Source organism: Heterocephalus glaber, unplaced genomic scaffold, assembly GCF_053883595.1.
Source record: "Heterocephalus glaber isolate CG9 unplaced genomic scaffold, H.glaber_assembly_v1.0 deba00001509, whole genome shotgun sequence".
In the NCBI taxonomy this organism is placed as follows: domain Eukaryota; kingdom Metazoa; phylum Chordata; class Mammalia; order Rodentia; family Bathyergidae; genus Heterocephalus; species Heterocephalus glaber.
Window position 1 is genome coordinate 26,767,186 of NW_028258325.1, and position 27,337 is coordinate 26,794,522.

The following is a 27,337-nucleotide window of genomic DNA, read 5'->3' on the forward strand; positions in this document are numbered from 1 at the left end:
ATTGAATAATGACACCAATAATTAATTAATTTAAAATATTAATTCATTCATAACAACATATATAGGGAAAGGATAATGGGAGTGGCCAGAGAGCCCTGCAGTGGGCCTGATCTCCTGCAAACCAGTACAATGTCCAAAAGATAGAAAAGTGGGAATTAAAAGAAACACAGAGACAGAGACTTGAGAGAAACTGAGTCTCGGGCTGATCTAAACTACTCTGGGCAGCAAAGACAAAGAACTCCCAGGACATCTGGTATTTATTTATCAGAAGCGTGGGAAGAGGAGAAACTGAGCAGACCTTGGGACACCTGCTGATAACAAGTATCAAGTAGGCAGGACTGTAGAGTAAGGGCACTAGCATATTGTTAGCAGAAGACAACAAATGGTTAATTCAGAGGGGAGGAATTTAGCTGGAGTCAGTTGACCTTGACCTGGATTGAACTCAGTCAAGCTCTGCTACTTCCAGTGTCACACAGCCAAATTATGGAGGGGCAAGAAGCTTGTGTCACTATAGCCTGCTAATACTGGGCAGAGGTGTCTGCTACAAACATAATATTATATTGAAATAAATTTTCAACACTAAAAGTAATTTACTGAATACTACTCTATATCTTACCCAAAGATAACTCCACTTGTCTTTCATTTGATTGACACTTGGCCAATTTCTTACTTCATGGATAATCCTATCTGTGCAAACATCAGTTTGTTAGTGATATACAGATTTACTAATTTGAAGATTATTACCTATTTTTAATGTCAGGAATAATAAAATTTTAATAGCAAACAAGAATCTCTTAAATAATGTACTGGATATATTATAAAACAAGAAGGGGAAGGTACTGGCTTGGTATGCCAAAGAAAATTCATTTTCAGATGTTTCTTAATAGAGCAATAAATGATGATTTAATAGACATGGTAATGTTCAATTATTATTAACATTGATTAAAATTATCTAGGATAGAGCCTGGCTTGATGGCAGTCACTTCTAATCCCAGGGTTTGTGATGCAATGCAGGAGGATCATCCCGAGTTCAAGGCCAGAGTTAGTTACAAAGTAAATTCAAGGACAGCCTGAACTATACAGCCTGTCTTAAAAAATAAAAGTCTGGAGCAAACTTAATATTAATAGCAAAAACAAAGTATATCTATGCAAAATTTTAAAAGTTCTTTTTATGAAAATATTTATTTTCAAAAATCTCTCATACTGCTAGGAGCAAGGATGTACGTTATAATTTTTTAAAACTTGGATACATGAACTATTGCTGCCAGCAAAATAATATACCTTTTAATTTATATGCAGAATATTTCATATTCTCTATATTGTACTTCAAATGCATATTATAATATACTGTATATACATGTCCATGCATTAAAATGTGTTTTTCTTGAGAAATAAACAATTATATTTGTTTGCTTAACAAATTTTAGAAAGAATTTTAAGTAGCATTTGTAGTTCAAGATAATGACTTTTTTTCGAATAAAAATGTAATTGTAATAGATTGCTCTGTGAGAGGGTCAAATGGGGCTGCTCACAGAGCTCAGATTAAGACATCACAAAAGTATGATATGCCCTGGCTTTGTGTCTGCAAATATCAAGCTAGCTCCTACCTCAGAGAGTTTTGCTTGTTGCACTCTTGCATATGGGATGACCTTTATTACATGTTCTCAACTTGGGTCCTTCCAATTATTCGTAATGTACCTCAGCTGTAACCCCAACTGAAAACTTAGCTCAACACTGTACCTGGGCAAATATGATCATTCTAAATAGTTTCTGGCTGTTGAGTATTATAAAGATATCACTATTTTCCCAGATTAAACATATATGCCTAGTACAGTGGCAATCAAGTACAAAATGTATTTTTAAATTGTAAATTAAAAAGTAGGCAAGAAAAAGTTATGAAAAAGTTCAGTAAGCCTGGGGAAGGAGGAGGTCACAAAGAGAATTTTTGATAGCAGAAATGAAGGTTTATATTAATCTTTCAATTACTAAACAGTTCTGGTCCTCTTTTAAGAACATAGAGATGATTTATGTCAAAGAATGAGACCCAAGAACATATATGACTACACGCATGAAAAAGAAAACCAAATAAACAATTGAAAGGAATAAAATATTTACTATAAACTTTTTAATAAACATGTGTTTGGCAAATGACTGTGAAAAAATAACAACAAAAAGCCACTCTTTGTATCCAAAATAATACTATTATAAAATATTAAAGAAACAAGTATAATTTTTTTTTTTTTTGGTACTGGGGAGTGAACTCAGGTCCTTGCGCTTGCGCAGCAGGCGGCAAAACCACTGAGCTAAATCCCCGGCCCTAGCATAAATTATGTGGTTTAGTATAGAAAAAAATTTTTATAGAAAAAAATTAAAAGAAAGAAATAACATAGGAAAATATTGATAGCTATAGCCCAGATTTTCATTCCCAGAGATTTTATATCCAAAATATATTGTTTCTTCACATTTCTCTAAATCTGCCGCCACCACCTAAAAGTTAGCCCACACTTGGATGACTACAGCATCCTCATAAATTACTTTTAGCTATCTAATAGCATACCCGTTATTCTGTAAACATAAAAGTTAAATTATAATATATAATACCACTGAAAGCAATTATTGAACATTTATTCTGGGCCATGAATTCTTCTTTTTCTTTGACTTCAGTAAAACATTACTTTTTATATTAACAGTAAGTTATATTAATTTTTAAATGATGAAATTTAAGTGTTAAAATATTTATCACTTTATTTAATATGTATCGGGTTAACAAAAGCACAGCGGGGATAGGCAAGAGGCAAGACATAGACCTGAGCCTTGCTAACAGAAGTGGGTCATCCAGCCTCTCTCCACACCACCGCCTTCGCAAAGCCACCCTGGGATTTACCTAGAGGTGAACAGACTCCCTCTGGGGTCTCAGTATAAAGCCCGACCTGAGCAGACTGCTTTCCTTTTTGCTGGATCATTTTGTGGTACCTCTGCCGCTTATTCAAAAGCCTTCAATTATGCCATGGTCCTGCTAAATTCCCTAACTTGTCGTGATTATTCTTACTAAACAGCATTTGCTTTCGCATTCTTCTTTCCTGGTTCTTCCGGATGTCCTTTAAATATGAACTTCAAAGAGATAAATTATGTAAACCAAGTCCTAACCAGGACACACATAAGCCGCCAGAGGGTATCACAGCATCTTGTTTGTTTTTCATAGTACTTATCACTATCAGACATTTTTCCCCCTGTTTAGTAATTCACTTAGGTTTTGTTCTCCCACATTAGAATGAAACGTATGTGAGGTCAGGTACTTTGATCTTTCCAATGACTTAATTGATAAGTGACATAGAATAATTTCTTAATGGACCTGAAATTAATAAAGATCATTAATGCCAGACTACATAAAGGTACAAGATTTCTACATGATTAAAATCCATTAGAACTCTGTACTCCCATTTTATTCTTTGGTAACCCTAAAACTATTAACAAATAAAGTCTCATAATTAAAAACTTAAAGCACATTGAAAGAAACATGAGAAATTGATTTTCAGTGTTATATTACAAAGTGTTAAAATTTCTCAGAATGTGACGTAATTTGAACCTTGAATGCCCCCCCTCCCGGAGGCCCTGTGTTAATGGCCTGGCCATTGGGGTGGTGTTACTGGGAGACAGTGGTGCTTTTAGGAGAACGGCTTTGTGAAGAGGACTCGGGGTATTGGAGGGGCGCCTTATCAGGGATTAGCAGATCCTGGAACTCGGTCTTTCTCTTTCACTTTTAGCCAGTAGTTGAGGACCTTTTCTCCACTCAGCCACTGTATGCTGCCTCTCCACAGGCCAAAAGCAGAAGGGTTGATCAATCAGGGCCTGCACTTTTCAAAATTATGGTTTAAACAACAATAACAACACCTTTCATCTTTATAAGGTAATTATCTCATATGTTTGGTTACATCAAAAGAAAGTTGACTAGCATAGTATTAAATTTTAGATAGCTCTTCAATTCACACTATTAGAAACTAAATGATAACCTCAGTATGTTTTTACCAGTAATAGTGAATGAGTGTCAGTTTTTTAAATCAAATTATATTCAAAATTACAAAAATTTGTTTAAATTTCTTTTATTCATTAATAAAATAAAGCTTCATATCAATATGATCTAATTTTGACTTCATTTGAGTATGGAAAATTATGCTTTGTCTGGTCAAACGAACTCCTAAGCAAGAAATACATTTATTTGCATTATTTCTCTTTTTCAGACACTTCTTGTGGAAATTTAATGTTCTAATTGAAAAATTCCCACAGAAAATATCAATTTAAGCTTTTTTTCTGTTCTTGGGATATTCTACTTTAGTAGGGCAGAATCACCTGGAATACTCAATTTTATCATTCTTCCATGGTTGTATTCATTAGACAATTCTGTCACTAACTCATTAAGAAAAACATTGAAGTTGAAGATTACTTGAAGTTGAAGATTATAGCCCATTTCTACTTTAAATTCTCTTGCCTTCCAAATCAGAAAGTTCCACATTTTAATAAACAAGGAAAAATAAAAAAGAGCTGATGTGTAGAAAATTGTTATTAGAATGATTAGGGGCATTTATTTTCACCATTTTAACATTCAGCTTTTTCTCAGAACATGATATTTTGCTCATCAGATTTAGAAAACACATTAGTGACAATAAAATTCTAAGAAAAGTTAGATTGGATATCTTTGTGTTTATTTGCTAACTGAATAAATTATGTATTTCACTGAATGAATAGATTTCTAAAATAAAAATAGAATTATTCCATCTGTATATAAATATTGAACAAAAAATATAAATTGTATATCCATATCCATACTTTGTTTCTATTTTCATTTTAAATAATAAGAATGAGGTAAATTCAACATTGCAGAGAAATTTATTACACATTCAAAATTCTAGAGGCAAATATACACATGTGAATATAGGCTGTATGAATTTTTATGCACCTTGGCATAAAATATTTTATTTTATCACATAATAATTATATCATATTGGGCCGGGGATTTAGCTCAGTGGTTTTGCTGGCTGCTGCGCAAGCGCAAGGACCGGAGTTCAATCCCCGGTACCAAAACAATAAAAATAAATTTAAAAAAATCATATCATATTAATGATTTAGATGTTTAGTTATATTACTTTCTCTAAAAAAGAGGTTAATACTTTATATGTACCTTAGAAGAAAATCCATAATCAAACATACACACACAAACACACACAGACACGCACACAATTTCCACTCTCACAAATGTGGCTAAGCTGATACAAAGCTGTTAGCAATACAGAATTGTAATATAACGATGTCAGGAACTTAAGGGCATGATGTTGAATTCATTAAAGGAATCAAAGTTATCTTTTTTTATGTTAAAAGTTAAATGCTATTTTTCTATTGTTTTTGTGTGAGATATTCAAGATGTTAAAATGGACTCTAATGACATTATTGGTCATTGTACCTTATTAAAAAGTTGTATTATAAACATAAATTCAGGTTTTCAATATGTGCTTTTTCTATAAGAAGTAATACTTATTAATATCCAACTGTAAATACAAATGACAAAATAGCAAACTTGGTTTTTCTCACATAGTTCAAGCACTATCATTTGTTATACCAAGTATCTTTCTTACTCTACGTATGACCCAATATTTGAAGAGGATTCATACATAATTATTTGAGTGCAGTGAGTTAAGTTGAAGAAAGGTAATGGACCAACACTCCCTTGTCTTTCCTCCTCTATGTAGGAAGGAATCATTCCTTAATGTGGCGCTTTAAATAACACGTGAAGAGCGGGGTTGCCTCGTGCCTCACACTCATGCAGCCCTGAGGGTGCAAAGGCAGAGCGCTGTCCTCACATCTCATCTCTGTCTGTAAATGTGTTCTTTTGCAACTTCAGTAAGAGATTCAACTTGTCACCGTTGAGATGTCCATGCTAAAAAAACCCCATTTTCTTGTGTTAAATGTGATGTGATCCTTAAGATCACTTAGGTCATATCTGATATCTTATAGTGAGATCACAAGTCACCAGTCTTGGAAAACTGTGTGAACAAATTTTATTTTATTTTTTTTGTGGAGGTTTCTTTGAATTTGTCTTTGAATATTATTGCTGCCCTTAACTGAGATGCATTTGCCACAAAGGAAAAAGGGTGACCTCTTTCAAATTCTTTTTTAGTATTCCCTTCAACTATTCCCAAAGGAACTATTCAGGTATTTTGCTGGGCTTTTTCATTTTATATAGGACATTACACATTAAGGACTTTCCAGCAAAATTCAACATCTATGCTATGGAAGCCCACTGACAGCAAACTTGCTCAGTGTTGGAATGAACAATAAATTAGGCATGCAATCACGCCTTCAAAACTTACTAAACAAATTTACTTTTGGTGTGGAAGTAGAGCAGCTGATGAAACAATATTTTTACTTAATATATTTCTGTGTTAATGAAAAAATCGACATTCAGAGTGGAATAAATGTAATGAGTTGGTTTCATAATTATTATTTATAATTCAGTAAAATGTTTAAAAATATGATTGATTAGTGTTAGAAAGATACAGCTTATATTATGATGCTACAATGCTTATTTTAAGGGGAGGGTTGTTGTCTTTTGTAATTTGAAATGTTGTGACTTGATAAAGAAAACCCTAATTTTATTTCCTATACTTCATAATTCAGAATTCTGCTGAATAGTGCATTTTAAATATACATAAATGTTATAAACTATATATCATTAAAAAGATATATTTTTGAAGGGCATAAATTAAAAACTATATTTAAATATACAGAAGTAAAAGAAAGGTGTGTTTGTTCCTGGTGTATTTATGAACATAAATATGTATGGTGTAGTTCAAATGGTCATAACACTAGTATAAAATTTGGTTATGGTAATATAATTATTTATTTAAAATTTAGTCTCATTCATTCTATAATATATGCAAAGCCTAAAGTTTATTATCATATAAAGCTTATTAAAATATTTCACCAAAGTTAAATCTTACAGGGTAATGTTCTGCAGTCATTAGTTGTCCAAATGTACTTGTTGCCCACTGATTATGTTTAAATGACTAGTTCTATGTATTTTCATTATATTATGGAATGAAACAATAAATGTGGAGAAGGTCAACCATATTCCTTAAAAATGTGCCTTTACAAAGAGAAATCAGATCTAATTTTAAGTGCTAAAATATTTATGGTCTTTTAATTCACTGATTCACTCTTTGTTTTGTTATTACACCATCTCAAAAATATTACCTGACTTTCATGCAGATGTCATCTAAAATTTTCAACAGATTGGGTGTTATATTAATGGAGGACTTCTGACCTAAGCCTCTAAATTACATTTTAAAACATATAATATTAAAAAAAAATCCACATTTTCTTTATCTAGTCTCCAGTTGATGGGCAATTGTGCTGTTTCCAAGTTTTAGCTATTACAAACTGTGTTGCTATGAACATGGGTGTACATTTATTTCTGTGGTATGATTCTTTTGGGAAGATACCTACCAGGGAAATAGCTGGGTCAAATGGGACCTCCAATCCTAGATCTTTGAGGTATCTCCATACTGATTTCCACAGTGGTTGCACCAGTCTACACTCCCACCAACGGTGGAGAAAGGTTCCTTTCTCCCCACAGCCTCACCAGCATTTGTTATTGGTTGATTTCATGATAGCAGCCATTCTTTCTGAGGTGGGGTAGAATCTCAGTGTTGTTTTCATGTCCATCTCTTGAATGCCCAGTGTTGTTGAATATTTTTTCAAATGTTTATTTGCCATTTCTACTTCTTTGTCTGAGAAATGTCTATTTATTTCAGCTGCCCATTTTGGATTTGGTCTTCAAATTTGGGAGGTCTGATTTTTTAAATTTCTTTATAGATTCGAGATAGTAGATCTTTGTCAGAGGAACAGCAGGTGAAAATTTTTTCCCACATTGTGGATTGTCTCTTCACAATATTGGTGGTTTCTCTTGCTGTGCAGATACTTTTTAATAAGATGAGATCCCACTTGTTGATTGTTTGTGCTAGTTCACAAGCAACTGAGGTTTTGTTCATAACATCTTTTCCTATACCAATATCTTCAAGAGCTCTACCTAACCTCTCTTCCAGCCAGTTTAAATGGAGTACTACTCAACCATAAAGAATGAGAAATAAGAGACATTTATAGCTAAATGGATGGACATTGAGGCCATACTCTTAAGTAAAATAAATAGGACACACATGTGTAAATACTGAATAGTTTCTCTGGTGTGAGAAACTGAAAGTGTAAATAAGGATTAAAAGGTATAATAGATGTGAAATAGGAAGAAAAGGAGCAAAGGGAAAGGGGAAGTGGAAGGGGTAGGGGAAAGGAAAGAAGGGAATGGAATTAATATGAGAAAATGAAAACAAAGTCTTTGTAAATAGGGAAGGGAGGAGGGATTGAAGGGAGGGCAGGGCAAAGGGGAAGAAAAAGAGAACCAAGATACATTATGTAAAGGGACAAATTTCTAATGGTGAATGTCATCATACTGTATACCTAAAATGTATCAATAAAAATTAAAAACTAAAAATAAGGCTAAAACCAGGTGTTTTATAAAATTGTAAGAGCAGTACTGAGGGAACTAAGTTTCATTATTTAGCAAATGCCTGTTTCACATCCCATGATGCTTTCCTAACATGATGATAGAAAAAAAAATCTTTTCAGTTGTGTTTATCTACCTTAGATGTCCAAGAACTAACTTGTCTGTGTACTGAAGAGTTTCTTTTTATGTGGGTATAGAGGCTTTAAAGGATATTTAGACTAGGGCATAGATAAGATTAACAATATATAAGAGACTCAGAATAAAATTTATACTGCCCTGTGTTAAATCTATTTTGATATCTTGATACTAAACATTTTCATAAAATGAAAACTTTTAGGACTTCTCCATTTGTCATTTGTCCATTACCTAAAACTTTTCCTTAAAAACTAAGTGTCAGGGGAGCATAAAATAATCAAAACAGTTATTCAGAAATAAAATCAAGTTTTACTATTAGTTCATAACATGACCTTTACTGAAAATCAAGATAATGTCCTATAATGCTAGGAAAGAAGCTTCTATCTGACTGCCTATCTAATCTTATTTTCCTTTGTAATGTGTTAAATCTTGATTTTAAATTAATGTAAACATGATAGACAGCATGATACTTTTGTTAAATTATAAATATAATATATTATATTATTGTAATATATTATATATAATTATACATTTATTATATATTATATATTATATATATTGGTACTGAGGATCGAATTTAGGACCTTGTGCTTGCAAGGCAGGTGGCAGCATCTCTAAGCTCTATCCTTGGCCCTGTTGAATTATATTTTTGCAGTCATTATTTACCATTTCATATTCAGGTTGGTTCCCCTCATTGTCCTTCTTAATCAATTTATTAACCTCTAAAATATGTTTCTCTCCTCTAGTTGCTCTGTGCTTTTACACATGTTTTTCCCTGTCTCATTTGCTCTTGCCATATATTTCTTTTGGTTATTGAGATCATTTACACTCATTAAACACACCTCAAAGGTACTTCCCTCTGTGAAGAACTCACTACTCTCCTAGACTAGTAAAGTTTCCACATATATGCAAATTTTAAAATACTGTGATAATACAATTTTCCTGACATTGTAATTGTAGCTTTACATGTGTTCCTTTGCCTCTGGAGGTGAATTATTTAAATGCAAAGAATGATCTTATTCATCTCTGTATGCCCAGTCCCCAGGAAAATGCCTAGGACACTTTATCAATGTTTATTGACCAAATTAAGTATCTGCTAAAATTCTAGGTATGTGTCTTTCTATTTAATATCCTGCATCTGCTCTGGGGTGTACTGGAAGTGAGATGAGATACATGTCATTCAATGATCTTAACCCCTGAAAACTGTTAGAAGCATAAATCTGAAAAAAGAAAATTCATGATGATTTAATGTATTTATTAAACAGTTCATTTAAGAAACCTAGATTTTACTTCTAATGATAAGTATCCAATTTATTTAATACCATAGAAGTAGAGGGACATTTTACTCTGAATAGGATAATCCATTTATAATACCCCTGTTGAAATATCTAAATTTATAGTTAACAATTTATAGTTAATCCTAGTAACTATTAGTCAAGTTGATATTATTTGTAATTCAATGGTATTTTTCTTGCTTTGTGTTCCTAAATAAGTGAAAAATATTCACAGTACTTAGAGATATTATAAAGGTAAGTTCCGGTGCCCAGACCCTTGAGTCAGACAGCCTGACTTCAATTCCAGTCATGACATTTACAGGCTTAGTACCTTTGAACACTATAGAAAACTGTTCTATTTCTCAGTTTCCTCATAATGATTGCTAGAAATTTTATACTAGCAAGGCTGTGAATATTTGTAGGTGTCCAAAATTTGTGATATGCCAGATACCACTCTACTGAAGGAATATTATGTTTAACACTAATATTTCTTCCATTCAGGTGAGGACTGTTGTAAATATAGTATTTATCTAGTATGGTCAAAGCACTGACAAGAAGTTCAAATTATGTAACAATTTGGAAGAGAGAAGGAGAAGAAGAAAGAGGAGGAGGGTGGGGGAGGAGAAGGAGGAGGAGGGAGGAGGAGAAGGCATGACCTTACAGGAAAGGGCAATGAGAGATCTCAGTCTTCATCTCTACAACCAACAAAAAAAAGCCTAATTTAAAAATTAGGGAGTTGTTCACAAGGAAACTGGCCTGAGGAAGTTGAGGGAGTTCAGCATTTTAAGCAGCTGCACAACACAGAAGAAAAATATATCGAGACTAACTGCACAAAAGTTGTAAAAACAGATTAACTTGCATACACTATCCTATCCCCTCTTCTGACACTGCTCAACAAAAGAAGGAATTAATGCCTCATTGCTGCCCCTCACAGGGAAAAGTAGAGCTGGGCAAACACCTGCATCCCCAGACTTTCAGTCACTATCTAAAGGATTTCATTTAGTTCTATCTCAGCCAAATTATTGGGAAAACCAGCATAGCTACAAAGTTTACATACAGTAAGAAACAAGGAAGAGCAGGGTCTATCCTCAATAGGGCAACACAGAAGCACCTTGATGGTATCTAGTAGTCTGCTTCGCTGTGGACCCTATTGTTTTGCTTCCAAGGGCCACAATTGTGCCTAAGCCATTGGCCCTCTTTTCTTCCATCTCTGTAGTGACCCTGGGACCCAGAGCAGATACTATATGTGGACATCTACACACAGTTGGGTTCTTGAGGCATCTACTCTTCATCCAATTGTTCATTCACAGTAGATCTCACACCTATACAAACATGCAGCCAAACACAACTTAAATGCCATCATTCACTACTCTATAGATAACCTCAAGTGGTTTTCCAGCTGTGGATGGGTATGTGATCATCCCTAGAACTCTGCAGCTGCACACACAAATATAGCCAACCCTAAATGCTGTCACAGGCCACACCATCTCATTCCTGCCTACTGTTAGTTCCTGTAGGGATGCACATTCATATACCCAAACTGACCTCTTTATAGCCAGCCCCTACAGGTAAACATATGCATCAATGGATCTGGAATTTACTGTTAATCACTTTGATTTACTCTGCCATAGAACTTGGAGGCAATCCTGGTAATTTCAAGAACTTATATATCCATAGAAGAAGTCCTGCAACTCTTGCCACCAAGGTCCTTGCAAGTGACAACACTGCAGACTTGGATTACTAAATTGATTAGAAGCCGTGTATTCCAGACTCGAAACCACACATATCTCTTCTCTTGTGCAAGAGAACATTGTTCACCATGCTCTTTACTTACACATATACCCTTGAAAATGAAGGTCTTTTCTAACAATGTTAGTCCATATGTGTGGAAAATGTGACTGGTTCTTCAAATACACAGATACCTATGCAAGTGTAGAAAGGTCACAAAGAATCAATCAGATTATGACACCACCAAGAAAAAACAATAAACTTTTGATAACCAACCACAAAGAAGTGATGATCCATTAAATAAGCTTAAGAGAAAACACATAACTTAATAAAATTAGAAACACAGAAGAAAATTAAATTTTAGTGGAAGTATAATTCATAAAAAAAGCAACAAATAAAAATTTTAGAGGTGAAAAATACAATACTTTAAATAAAAATGCAATGTAGAAGCAAGTAAACTTGCTCAATCAGAAAAAATAATCAACAAATTCAATGACAGGTCATTTGAAATTATCTGTTCAGAGTAGAAAATGTAATATGAATGAGAAAAAATTAAGAAAGGCAATGGATTTGTGTAAAAACATCGAAGTAATACATGTATCACAAGAGTTTCATAAAAGGAAGAGAGCAAATGAGTTTAAAAGCCTACATGAAGAAGTAATAGCTGAAATCTTTCCAAATCTGTTGATAAACATGGAAATTAAGGTTGTTGAAGATTAAATATCTCCAGGCAAGTTTAATGCCTAAAGAACTTCAGCAAGATATATTACAATCCAATGGTACAGAATAGAAAGTCCAGAAAAATGCTCTACGTGTATGGTCAACCAAACTTCAAGAAATGTACCAATGCACAACTAGAAAGGGATAGTCTCTTCAGTAAATGGGATTGAAATCCACTTGTCAAACATAAAGTTTAATCCTTAGCACAGCCCATACAAAAAACCCAACTCAGAAAGATTTAGAAAGTCAAATAGGACATAGGTTTCATAGGACATGAAACCATACTTAGAAGAAAACAAAGGGAAATTTTTCTATGAAATTAGTTTTAGCAATGTTACCTTTTTGGATTTTCACAGAAAGCACTGGCAACAAAAGAATAATAAATATGTGTAATTGTATAAGTCTTTGTTCAGGATAGGAACAGATGTAAAATAAGATGATAGATACGCGATGGATAGATAGATAGATAGATCGAGGTAGGTGCACAATGGCAGTCTACAGAGTCAGATGTTAGTGAGAACAGAATTAGTGAGGAACATAATTGGGGTGTCTGGAGATCCAAAGGATCCAGTGGAAAGCTGAAGGCCTGGCACTCACTGCAGAGTCCCATGTGAGTCTGTATCAGGAAACCAAAGAGTCTGCACTGACAGACTGAAAAGTCTGCTGTGAAATGCTGAGGAGCTTGCCCTAGAAGCCTGTAGACAGATATTGAAAGGTGAAGGCAATGATTGGAGCTCCTCTGAAGGAACAGAAGCAAGACTTCCTTATTTCTCTTTTTATTCCATCTTTGCTACAACCCCATGTGGTGCCAACCCTAACCGGGGTTAGTCTTCCCTTTTCAGTAAATCCATCATCCACGAGTAGAACTCTATTGAACCAATCACCTTGGTATTTCTTATTCAAGTTGACACCGCAGTTAACTATAACTATAATTAATTCAAACTAAAACATTTCTGCAAAGCAAAGGAAACACCCTAGAAAATGAAGTGGCAAACCACCAAGTAGTAGAAAGTATTGGCAAAGATTATATACAGTAAGTAGTTCATATCCAATATATTTAAATATTTCATACAACTGAGTATCCATTTAAGAAGCAAACAAATACTCCAATTTTAAAAAATGGGTAAAGGACTTTTATGGGCACTTTTCCAAAGAGGATATAGTGTAGGCCAACAGGTTTGTGAAATTGGACCTAACATCTCAGTTCAAACTAAAATGAGATATCATCTCCTATGTCTTAACATAGCTATTATTAAAATTTCAAGAGCTAATAACAATTAGCAGGGAATCCATAGAATTTTTGGTAAGAATGTAAATTGATACAGCCACTATTAAAAAAAAGACAGAGGTTTATCAATTTAAAAATAGAACTTCTATAAGATTCAGCATTCCCTCTTCTAGGAATATATACCAAAAGAAAATAAAACCACTAGCTGAAAGAGATATGCTAACGATATAAGTGACTACTGACAGATGAATGGATAAATAAAATCTCACACACAGACAAGCAGTGCGATACTATTTAACCATATAAAAAAACCCTGCCATACGTGACAACATGTACAAACCTCAAGTACATCATGCTAAATGAAATAAGCCAGACACAGAAAGAGATAAGTGCTGTATAACTTCATTTATACACGGAATCTAAAAGAGTCAAACTCATTCAAGCAGAGTACAGAAGTATGGTTCCCAAGTTCCAAGGGTGGAGTAAATAGGGAGTTATTGGTCAAAGAGTACAAACTTGCAGTTATATGATGAAGTTCTGGAGACATAATACTCACCATGATTCTTACTGAAAATAATAATTTATGGTATACTCAAAATTTGTTAAGGCAGCAAACATGAAGTACTCTTATCACCAGTACATCCCAAAATGTAACTACGTGAGGTGATGGATGTGTTACTTAACTTGAATATGATAATTCTTTCACATCAAAACACCATGTTGTTACAAAACCTATATTTTGTTGTCGATTATTATGCCTCAAAATGTTCATTTCTCAAAATCACTTCAAAGATTATGATTAGATTTGCTTCAAAGTCTAATTTTGGATACCTATATCCCTTAAGTAGTAATACGCAACTTTTAATTAAATACTTAATTGTAATTGTAATGCTGTACCAAGAACCTTACATGCTCTGCTTCATTTCACTGTTATACTTTTTACTATTTTTTGTAGTTCCCAATTCGAAGTAGTGAAAACTGGCAATTAACAATATTTATCAAGCAAGGTTGATTCCCAGATAGGTGAAATGCAGGACAATGCCAAGTAACTAAAAAAAATTTCAACTATAAGTAAGGCAAAGTCAGACCAATAGTGATTACAAAAGTATAAAGTGTTTTAAAAATCTGTCTACCACATTGGTGAGCTTTACTATTAAATGTAGTATTATGTTAGAAAAGATAGTACAGTTTTTATTGCAAAGTAATCTGAAATTCCTGAATTACACTTTGAACTGGTCATAATTCATTTTCATGGGGTATGGAAGGAACTATATTCACTGATGTCATTGATAAGTGGAAATGCTGACCAATATTTTATTACTATCTGATGACTTGGCACCACCAATAACTCAGCACAGGGTTCTTTAGTGAAACTGGCTTGCAGTACGGAACTCATACTTCCAATCCAAGCAGGGTTATTGGTTATAATCTAAACTTCCAATTTGACCAGCAAATAATGTTTAGACTTAGAAATCAAACAAGATATGTACAAGATGAAGTGTGAAAGTTTTTAATTATGTTTAATTATTCAAATCACCCTACCCTCACAAATCCATGGATGTAAAAGAGAACTGTAAAGACAGATATTTCTACTATTGGGACTCTGGTTAGTAAGGCCTAATCATAGTCACATAATGAAAAACATGAGTGATATTCCTCCAATTTAGAGTTAAGTTAGAAAGACAATGTTTCAGCATTGGATGCTATCCTCTATGAAACACAGCTGTTTGATTCTAAATGTGGTGTTTAATCACTGGGTGACATTGCTTACAGCCAAGTGTGAAACCCAAGGAGCAATGTTCTTTGTAACAGGGACCATCTTTTGTTGAGTGGAGAAATATATATATAGAAATACATAGAAAGCAAAAAAAGTATATTCAGACAAATGCACTCCATAACATTGTAATTGTTTCAAGCAAAACAGAGGCATTTATGCCTGATTTATGCAGAAATAAATGAGTCTGGAATTCCTTGCACTAACTTTTCTTATTGGTTAATGCAAACACGTTATCTGGAAGAAGTAGTAAGTGATGTAGTGCAGAACAAAAAGCAAAAGAATTTGTCTGAAAGTCATGAGCAATTACTCCTCACTTTAACCAAAGACAACCACTAAATATTTTATATTCATTTCTCTCCTTTTGCTCACTATAGAAGAGGGATTACAAATCCAAGTTTGTAATTTGAAAATTTTATCAATTTATTCATGCAGTGTCCCCTGATAAAACTTCTTTAATTTAGATTCTCATTAAATCTGAATATAATTATTACCTAAGAATTCTTATCTTCAGCATCAAAGATGACCTTTCTAAGAAATATGTTCACCCAAATTGTGTCACTGTTATAAACAATGGCTACATACCAACACCCATGGAGGAATTTTGAGCTTCTTACTTTGGGAGAGATGACCCTGGACATCATTAAAAATACCTGCTTGAAAAGCCACATTCCTCCTCCTTTGGCATGGGATACTACAGATATATTAATCTACTTTCTGTCCCTGGTAGCAAACAATTTCACCAGTTTTCTTCATTTGGATAGCTTCTACAGATAAACCTTAACAGAACAGCTCCTAATTTTAAGGCAATTACTCACTTTTACATGAATACTTAATGACTTAATGCTAACTACTAACTAAATACAAGTTTTTATAATATTACAGACTATAAACATGAATCACAGAGATTCTAAATTATATATGGGAACTCCACTATTTACCAGCTTGAATACTTTAATTGCAAACCTGACATTTTGTATGTTATATCTCATATTACCTTAAAAAGAGGTTAAGAAGGCTGTAGTGTAACATTGTATTTCACATGAAGTGTCTTTGACCAGAATCTTTTCCTACCATAATATAATAGAAATGGCCCATGATGTCTGTCTGACCACAACATCCCTCTTAATAGAGATGACATGAGACACATTTGTTGTGACTATTCATTGTGGTTTTCTCAAGACATAGTTTTGAACCCAAAGACACTGACATTTTTCTTAATTGCTTGTATATATCAATGTTTTATATTTGATCTATATAATTTTAGATTTTTACTATATAAAATATTACATAAGGTCCATGTTGTCTCATATGTTTATAATTTTAATACTAATATACATGTAATTAAGAAAATACATGTCAAACATCTTATAAAACAATTGATTAGAAAGTTAATTATTTAATCATTCTTATCATATATCTAAAGTTTACTTTTGTGTTTTCTTGTCTTGTTATATTTACATTCTGATCTCAAACATAGTGCAGCAAATTTCATGTGAGACTTTCCTTTTGCCTTCAAAAGGGAGGGTCTTTTTTTTTTGCCTTCCTTCATACTTCTTCCTCCTGTCCTTCCTTTCTTTTGTTCTGTCTTTTCTTTCTCTACTTTAATAATGTGTATCAGCAGTTTTCTCATTATTTTAAAGTTATTTAGTAGCTACTCCACAGAAAGTAAATGCTTACGTACCAAAAATATAGCAGTTTATTTTATGTGATTTAGCATGTAACATATATACTATGAATATAAAATTTTTATTAATTTAAATTATATACCAAAATATCAGCATTATTGGTCTGTTAACATAACATACTCTTCCGAGTGTATATAAAAAAAGGAGCACAGGACAAATTAGAGTGATGTGAATACTGTCAATAAAGCGTTTCAGTATCTTCCACTTTTACTCTCTGTGGTTGCTTTTATGATATATATTGAAATCTTTTCAAATAAAAAGGCAATAGAAACCTTGCTGTTTGTGGCAACTAGTTCATTTTTATTATATTTCATTAGGTGGAAGGGAGAAAATACTGTATTGTATTTTACTTTATATGTGTGGACATTTAAAATTCTATTTTATGAATTCTATTTTATTAATATTACATAATGGTGGAGTGTATTTTGGGAAGGTGGCACATGTATCTAATACATTTTAGTCAATTTAAATACTCTTCTTCCTCCTTTTCTTTCTCCCTGACATTTATCCACTTCCTTCTTCTCAAGAAATCTACTATCTGGTTTCTTGCCATTTCTTCTTTAATTATTATTTATGGTGTCATATTATATACTTCTAGGTTATTATATAAAAGAAAACATGTGCTGTTTAATAAATTTCTGAGTTGGGATAATTTCATTCATTCTAATGGCTTCTCCTTCTCTCCATGTTCCTACAAATGATGTGATATTCTTCTTTATGGCTGAGTAGTATTCCGTTGTGTACATTTACCACATTTTCTTTATTCATTCATCTTTTGGTGGGTATGTAGGCTGTTTAACTGCTTCACTACTAAGACATTATTATTTAAATAAAAACATTATTTTAAATAAAAACTTGTATGCATGTATCACTATAGTATGTAGTTCTTAACTCCCTAAGGAATGTGGCCAAAAGTAGTATACCTGGGATAAGTCATATTTGTACATTAGTCTTTTGAGAATTTTTAATATTCATTTTCATAGTAGATCCATTAGTTTACATTCCCACCATCAATATAAAAGGGTTCGTTTTTACCTGCATACTTGCTAGTATTTATTATTTTTGTATTCTTAATGCTAACTACTCTACCCGGAGGTGGAATCTAAATGTAGTTTTAATTTGCATTTCTCTGAAGACTTTAGATGTTTAACATTTTTTCATACAGTTTTTGGCCATTTGAATTTCTTCTTTTGAGAAGTATCTATTCTATTTTTTTCCCACTTCTTTATTAGATTCAGTGTTTTATGAGGATTAATTATTAAATTCTTTTCATATTCTACATATTAATTCTTTTTCAGAGGAGTGGTTATGAAAGATTTTCTACCATTCAGGGGGTTGTCTCTTTATTCTGTTCATTATTTCCTGTACCACGCAGAAGTCTTTTAATTGGATGAAGTTCCATTTGTTGATTCTTGATAATTATTTCCTGTTCAGGAAGTCTTTGTCTGTGCCTGTAGCTTCAAAGGTTTCCCCTAGGTTGTCTTCCAGCAGTCTCATTTTTTTTTTATCTATACATCCAGATTTTAATCCACCTTAATTTCCATTTAGTATAGGGAGATAGATAGAGATCTACTTTCAATTATCTAGATGTGGCTCTCTAGTTTTTATAACACCTTTTTAAAGAGAATGTGTTCTATCCAATTTTACTTTCCCAGGTGAAAAATGAGATGGTTGTAAATTTTGTTTTGGTTTTTTCCTGTTTCTTCATTGGTCTACATTTCTGTTTATGTGCCAGTGCCATGTTGTTTACTTACTATGGCTTTATAGTAAGGCTTGTCATTTGGTGTAATGTTGCCTCCAGCATTGCTTTTATTTTTTTACTCAGGATCACTCTGGCTATCCTGAGTCTTTTCTGATTTCAATATTGCTTTTGCAGTTCTGTGTAGAATGTCAATATTTTAATAGGGATTTCATAGTATCTATATATTGCTTTTGGTAGTTTGAGCATTTTGACAATATTAATTCTCCCAATTGAACCATACCAGATTAATACCATTAGTTCTTTAATTTAAAAAAATCATCACTGATGCTTTTACTATTGGTACCCAGAATACTAGGGTGACTTAGGAAATCATGTTTATAAATGAGGAAAAAATTGTACTTGAAGAATTAAAGGGGAAACTCAATAGCTTGTGCCATATTTTTGTACAGCATCATTTCTAGCCTATTCTTCAAATAACTAATGTGAAATAACAAAAAAGCACTAAGAACTTGTTAATTTTCTTCTTCTCTGTTCCACAATACTTTAAAATAATAAGTACATGAATAAATGTGCCAAGCTTTTCCATAGTCATTTAGTTTCTAAATTGTTTATATATGTTTTTACACTGACCAACTAACACTGAAAAACCTTGTTTTACAGTGAAAAAAGTCTCCATTTGTAATGTTTATGTAGAATAGCCTATTGAAATATACTTTTTCCATCCATGTGATTCTGTTAAATGACCTTATATAGATATCAAAAAATGAATAGATCAAAATTATACGTATATGTCAATTATTAGGAAGAATTCTTTCCTAAATGGTTGAGAAAAAACAGGGCTAGTCTTTACATTTAATTCTAAGAAGGAAAAACTCAAAGCCAAAACAAGAGAACTACATATTGAAGTCCTGAAAATCATATGCAAGTATGTGTATAACATGAGGAATATAGCTTTTCAAGCCCAATTTATATAGGGAGAGAAACTAAAGGATGAGTGATAGATAGGAAACACTTTTCATTACAGAAATGTTCAACAATATTTTTATTCTAGTAATTAAAGGCTTCTTTTGAATAGGAAATAGAATTAATTAACTGGAAGATAGCTGCGGAGGTCTCCTGGTTACCGTCGATACATTCCTATGGTTTACATGTAAGAGTATTATTATAAGGAAGGACAAATTATATCACCAAAAATTCAAAGCTACCATATTGCCTTCCCATTTATAAGTTATTTTTGGTGTTATAAATGAAGAAAAACCTTCCCATCATTTACTTTTTTCCATGTTAGCAAGATCCTGTAGGTGGATTTAGGAAAATGATATTCATCCTTAGGTGACAACTTCAGAGTAAATATTCGTACATAACACATTCTAAATCCTTTTACTTCCACTCCCTTCCCTCCTCTTTCCTCTCATTGTATTTTATCTACATGCTCAGTGTCCTATTTATAATATGTTTAAAATTTTTTATTGGTACTAATTTGGAGTACATAATCATTATATTCCTCCTGGGGAGCTGGTACATGTATATGACACATGTTTTTATTTTTATTTTTTTATCCTCTTCCCCTACCCTTCTTCCAATTAAATATTTCAGTTTATCTATATGCTTGGTATAAGAATATATAATTATAAATGCTATAATATATTGTATTTTGTTACTAAAAATTAAAAAATATTACTTCTCAACCATATCATTCTTTAGTTGTAGTTGTTGTGCATAAATATATTTATTTTGAATTTTTTACATACCTTAGTGGTTGAACTATATTAGCTATTTAAAGTGTTCTGTACTGTAAATGAATAGTGAAATATGTAAATTAAAGTTTATTATTTATAATATTTCTCTAACTTCCCTTATCATATTGATTTTTATCTATTTATTTATTTATGGTTTTATATTTATGGCCCTGCATAGTGATCAAATATCTGCATTAATTTATACAATACCTATTACATATGCCATTGGTGGCAAACCTATAGCACACATGCCATTTGTTTGTGCTTTGAGATAAAAGACGTTAATGTGTGAGGTTTTATTTTCCTAAATTAAAACCTCAGTGTTCCAGTTTAATTCCAGTGGATTTTGGGTTGCAGTTTGGGCCCTTGTCTCTAAAAGTTTACCATCACTAACCTCACCAGTACATTTATAAAAGAACCTTTAGCAAACCTTACATTATGAAATATATCAAGATAGCGTGCATGCATCTTTTAAGGCCTTTTCACTCCCCTCACCAACATTCTTTATCATGGGATTTTATTTGAAATCCTTGTAGTTCATAAGTATATACACTGTCCAATTTCCTCATTTTGTTACAAGGCAAATGTTAATGAACTATGAAAGGATCAAACTAGATCAGTTAAGTGATTCAGAGGTGATAAATTTAAATTTGTGGGTTATATTGTACAACTGAATTTACACTTAAAAATCAACATTCACTGCTTAAGTAGTTGAAAATTACTCACAGACATAGCTATTAAAATTCACAGTAATTACAGAAAAGAAATATAAGTAAACTTTCCAAAAAAGTCTGATATTATCTGTTCTAAATTTAAATTGTAAAAATATGTAAAGTTTTACCCTATGTAGTAAGCATGTAAAGAGCCTATAAATTGGTCATTCATCTTCAATACAATATATTTTGGCTGTAAATATTAGAAGTAACATCTCCACACAAATTGAATTGATAAATTAAGAAGTAAGTTTGAAATTCAATTTACTATTTTATCTATTTCAAAGTTGCATTACATACTTCAAAATAAAAAGTCTTCTCAATGTTATTTAGATTTTAAAAAATCAGTCCAGAAACAGTTAACACTCACAATCATGGAACACCTGAGCTCTTCAGCAGCATTCGAATCACTGTGGAGGTGATAAGGGATTTTTGAAGTGTCAATCAGGCTGTTCCCAGATCCTCCCACATGGTTGAAGTTGTGCTGTCAAGAACATATTGGAAAGCTGTTCATTCACTTGAGGTGACAGATACAGATTGTGACAAGCCTCATATTGGGGCTCCATCCTGAGGGGGTAACACAGAGTGAAATGAGGAATACAAAATTAATGGGAGGAAAATGTCACTTGCCAATTTCCCAGCTCACAGCTTATTTCACTTTGAGCTAAGGTTCACAGTGTTATTCAGAAAGAGGAATGGGGCAGCTGTGAGATCTTTTTTTTTTTTTAAAGACAGCCTTTTAAATTTTATTTTTAGGTACCAGGGATTGAACTTGGGTCCTTGCGATTGAGCAGCAGGTTGCGAAACCACTGAGCTAAATCCCCAGCCTGCAGCTGTGAGATCTTATCTAAGGTCTTAGATTTGAATTCTTAAAACATGATGCTTTTATTCATTAATTAGAAAATCACGTAGGAATTTTTTAAGTGTTTCAATTAATTGTTGCTATTTTCCCCTTAGTGAAAGTCAAATTAATTAACTCATGGTAAAATTAAAATGGGAAATTTGAAAGGAAAAGTTGGATCTTAAATTTGTGCTCTAATATGATGGAAATATTAATTTTCACCTTGATTGTCTCCAGAGACACCTAGGAGATTAACAAAACACAATTCTGTATGTCTGGGTGTCTTGGGGGCATGACCTTGGGAATTATATCTGTTCCCTGGCCCTTATAGAATTTTCCTCCTGCTCTTTGCTTCCTTAATGGGAGGAGTGGAGTGGAGTTCTACCACTATGTGTTTGTGCCCTGAAGCCAGCTGACAATGGACTAAAACTTCTGAAACCTTGGCAAAATAAGTCTCTCCTCCCTTAAGTTGTGTACATCAGGTATTTTTTCCTTGTCATAAAAAGTGACTAATTTACCTAATTTGACTGATATTTGAATGTACAACTTCTTGGTCAGAACCATATTAATGTATTATCTATGTTTCATTTTCAAGTTTAATGCTCTAAAGATCTTCACTGGTGTCAGCGGTCTTAAATATACATCATTCTGAAAGATTTGCAACTGATAAATCAATAGGATGAAAAGTAAGGTATTCTAAAACCTCATTCTTCTGAATTTCTAGTTTACTGTCCTCCCAACTTAGTGTAAGAACTTTCTAAGATTTTGATGTATTGTTTAAACAGGGATGAAGTTTAAGTGAAACTAGTAATTACTAAACATAATAGAGAAGTACTTTTATAACTGACTTCAATAATTAAAATTGCCTTACTTGGCACCAGGCATAAGAATTAAATTTTCTGGCCATTCTGTTCAATTTGGTGTAGTGATGGCTCTTTGTATGTTCATGGGTAAGGAATATATGATTCAGAGAAGAAAGCTAGTCATACACAAAAAAATTTAAACATTGTCAAAAACTAACAATTTTAACAATATAGTAATCTTTAAAAAATTGCTTAAAATAGTTAAACAGTCCAATATATAGAGAACATATCTTCTTTTAGACTTCCAAAGACAATTTCTACTGCTAAGAAACTTTTAATAGTGATCAAAATAACAGAACAGAGAAATATTCGGTGAATTTCTAACATCATAAGATGTTTGAATTATACTTTTACTTCAATATATATAGAAATTAATAACATAAGTTAGAAACATTTAAGCACAATAATTTAAAACTCTTTAAATGTATTGCTGTAAGCAATACTTTACAGGAAATAAATCATATACAAAATCTAAATGCAGCATGAAATATTTTTTTCATAAGCAATAAATTTAATGAGTATTTATCCTTGAATTTATGAAATTACTTTGAAGTTAATATCACAGGGCAAGTAATAATGAAAATAAAATTTAAAAATATAAAATGCACCCTTGTCAAAATGAAAACCATTAATCTGTATAATCAATATATACTAATTAAAAATGTGGGAGAAGTAAAAACTTACTTATAAGCATAAAAATAGTTAAGAGATGGCATCAGCAAGATGGTAGAAAAGGAGGTCACCCGTCCATCGCTCTATAATCAGTGACTTGGAAGGCATCCAAGTACAAAAGCATCTGTGTGGGAAATTTATATTTGTGTAGGAGACTGCAAAACCCTGATGGAGCCCAAGACTGAAGAGGTCCATTTGGAAAATAAAGGCCCCTGTCTTTGCAGTAGGCTTGCCAACTGTGGTCCTGCTTCTGGTGCAGAAGGAGTTTCTTCCCTCTATGGATTCAGCAGCAGCTCTATTCGGCCTTGATGCTGACACCAGCACTGTCATCCAGTAAAAGGAACAACACCAGGCATGTTGCAGTGCTCATTGATCCATCTCCAGCCTCTTTGCTCAGCTGTGGACTTCAAGAGGCCTTGCACAAAGGCACAATAGCTTTAATTATTCATAGATCAAAAGATTTAACACATTTTGAATGTCCATACTATTCACAGTGACATACAGATTCAATTCAGTCTTTGTAAAAATTTCAATTATATTTTAAACAAAAATATATAAACAATCTTAAAATTCTTGTGAAACAACAGAAGACCCTGATAAGCCAAGCAATCTTGAGCACACACACAAAAAACAGTTGAGACCTCAAACTTTCTGACTTTAAACTATATTATAAATCTACAGTAATAAGAATATTATGGTAATGATATAGAAATAAGCATGTAGACTAAAGGAAGAAAATACAAAGCCTGAAATTAAGCCTAGGCATAAATTTTCAATCAGTTTTTCACAATGGTGCCAAAATGATATGAGTAATATTTTGAAAACTGAATTTTCACATGCAAAAAAATAAAACTGAACCCCAGTTTTGCATATTAGACAAAACACAACTGTAAACAGATTGATGAACTAAATGTAGAAACTGAGAATATAAAACCAGTAAAAGGAAACGTAAGGGAAAAGCTTCATGATATTAGTCTTGGCAATGATTTCTTGGATAAGACTCTACAAGCACAGACAATAAAGTAAAAATAGGCATCCACCTAAAAGCTTCCTCCAACAAATTAATCAGCAGACTAAAAAGGCAACCTCTCAAGAGGTAGAAAATATTTGCTAAACTTACAAGCCTTAGTAAGAAATTAGTGTTTAAAACATTTAAGGAATTCATACACTTGAATACCAATTTTTTTTTTTTAAAACACAAGTAAAAAGAATTGGAAGACAAAATAGGCAAAGCACCTGATTACCAACAATTGGCAAGGATGTGGTGACAAAGGGATCTTCGCTTTCCACTGGTAGGAAGGTAAATTGACATAAACATCATGCAAAATAGAATGAGGTTTCTCAAAACAGTGTGAATAGAACTATCATATGATTCTCTAAGCCCACTTTGGGGACTATATCCAAAGGACCTGAAATCAGCACCTTGAAGAGATAAATGCACACCTACCCTTACTGCAGCATATGTGGAAACTAAGAAAGTCAAGCTCATAGAAACAACAACCAAAAAATGTAGTGTTTACTAGTGGTCAGGAACAGCAGGAAATGGGAAGATGTTTGTTAATGGATATAAACTGCATTTCCATAGGATAAATACAATATGAAGATCTGCAGAAAGTAATTATGACTATAGCTAACACTACTATATTACACTTGAAATATGATAGGAGATAGATCTTTAGTGTTCTTGCCACACGTGTGCAAATAATTGTTGCATAATAAACATATTTATTAACTTGATTATAGTAATCATATATATATTATTTTTATTGTGCAAAACATAAATTGATATTAGAACATGAAAAAAATGTGAAAATAATTATATAATTCTAAAAGGTTAAAAAATAATAAGATATTGTATTAGTTATTTTTCCTATTGCTGGACATAATACTGGATAATTGGAACTTAAAGTAGGATGTGTATAATCGGCTCTTGTTTTAATGAAACTCAGTCCACAATCCTGTGACTCCAAAGCAGAAAGATCATGACAGAAGGGTATAGAAGAACAAAGCTTCTTAGTCATGGTAGCCAGGAAGCAGAGCAGGGCAAACTAACACTGCTGCCGGTCTGTGCCTTCCTCTGCACCCCCCCCCCCCGCCCCGTCCCCCGTCCCCCTGCTCCCTTTAACTGAGGAGCACACCATGTTGGGAGTGGTTCTAGCTGCCAGAGGGAAGCAGATGGCACTGCAGAGGCGAGATTTATGGAATAAGCTCCTGACATACACTCCCTCCCTGCTAGAAGAGAAAACCCAGTGTGTGAGTTAACTGCAGTTAAGGGCCCAGGAAATCAGCGAACAACAATTGGAGAAAGAATAGAAAGCAACACGCAAATGGACAGTCTCTCCCCCTATCATCCTCCCAAATACCAGGTAGACTTGTTACAGCAGCATCCTATTGTCTGCTCACCATACAGAGTTAATGAGGGAAGTTGCTCACCCTAGGCAGAGAGAGGTGGAATACAATGAACTGTGGTGACTTGCGCACTGGAAAAATACCCCATGGATAATATCCCTGTAGATGCAGTGAGCAGAAAGATACAGAGAAACAGACAGAGAGAGGAGAGAGAGACAGATACTCCCCAAGATATGAGAGAAAGGGCGGGGGGAGGGAGGGAGGGAGAGGGTGAGAGCGCAAGTTTCTACAGGTTGAAAAATGGAGCTCTGGAGTCAAGGATGGTTAGGAAACTGAGAGTGAAGGAACAAAGGAAGTCACCTGGAGAAGAGGGCTGGTGGTAAAACAGGCAGAAAGCCCTAGGGCAAACAGGAAGATGAACCCAGGATTTGCCTGGCAACAAAAGAAAGCAAGAGTGGGAAGACAATGATGGAAGTCAACAGAGAGCAGGGTGTCAAGCAAAGTATTTCACATTCTTCTCTTCCCAAATCAACTGAGGTGGTTGGATCCTAGGAAACAGACAAAGATGCAGTTTACCACATAATTTGCATGATTTGCTTGATTTGCAGTCAGGACATGTCTAGAGAAGCTGACAGATTTCACCACTCTGCAGGTAGAGGAGAAACCAGCTTTCCTGCCTGCAAGCAGATTACAACTACAGTGGGAATGGAATTCTGTGTATACTCTGGCTAGATGGAATAGCAGACTCAGGGTGTGTTTCCCCGTGTTTTCATGCTTCTGTGTCTGTTCTAGTTTCTTGCTCTTTCTCACTTCATTTTCTTCAGTTCTTGCTTATCAATATTAATTTTTATTTTCAGTTTTTTTCCATTATTCTACTCTATCTTTATTTTCTTTTCTGTTCTTTGCTTTCTGTCCTCCTTGTTTTATGTTCTTCATGTTCTCATTATACCTATCCCCTGTCTTCCCTCATTTTCTCCCCTTCCATGCAACAGAATGTATATATAGAGAGAGAAATGCATATGTATATGTACAAAAGAGAGTAAAAATTGACCAGTGTTTTAAATAGAATGGTACTATTCATTGTCGTGCCATTCCAACTCTTAACGGACCTGTGTTTAAATGATCCAAACAAACTTAACTACAAATATTTCAAGAGAATCCAACAACCACACAGCTTCCCACAACCTCTAATTATACTTGCCTTCCACTTAATTCCTTCTCTTATTTCCAAAAATATTCTCTGAAAGCCCCTCTACAATAACACTTTACTCCACATATAAAAATACCTCTAACAGTCTGACCTCCTATCTATTTTGTGCTAACTAACATTTCTCTTATTTCTATCTTGTGCTTACTCTCT

The 27,337-nt window shown here is 33.3% G+C and overlaps 1 long non-coding RNA gene across 11 annotated transcripts in view; it reads right to left on the reverse strand.

Annotated features, from left to right (window-relative positions):
- Positions 1–27,337, reverse strand: part of LOC106007952 (uncharacterized) — a 192,040-nt gene that overhangs the window by 13,893 nt on the left and 150,810 nt on the right. For 10 of the 11 annotated variants that reach the window (XR_015441319.1, XR_015441322.1, XR_015441318.1 and 7 more), the window contains 2 exons: positions 23,641–24,043; positions 21,623–21,819 (listed from right to left, as the gene is read on the reverse strand). This is a non-coding gene — a long non-coding RNA (uncharacterized LOC106007952). The remainder of the gene's footprint in view (positions 1–21,622; positions 21,820–23,640; positions 24,044–27,337) is intronic. The other variant, XR_015441320.1, reaches the window with a different exon arrangement.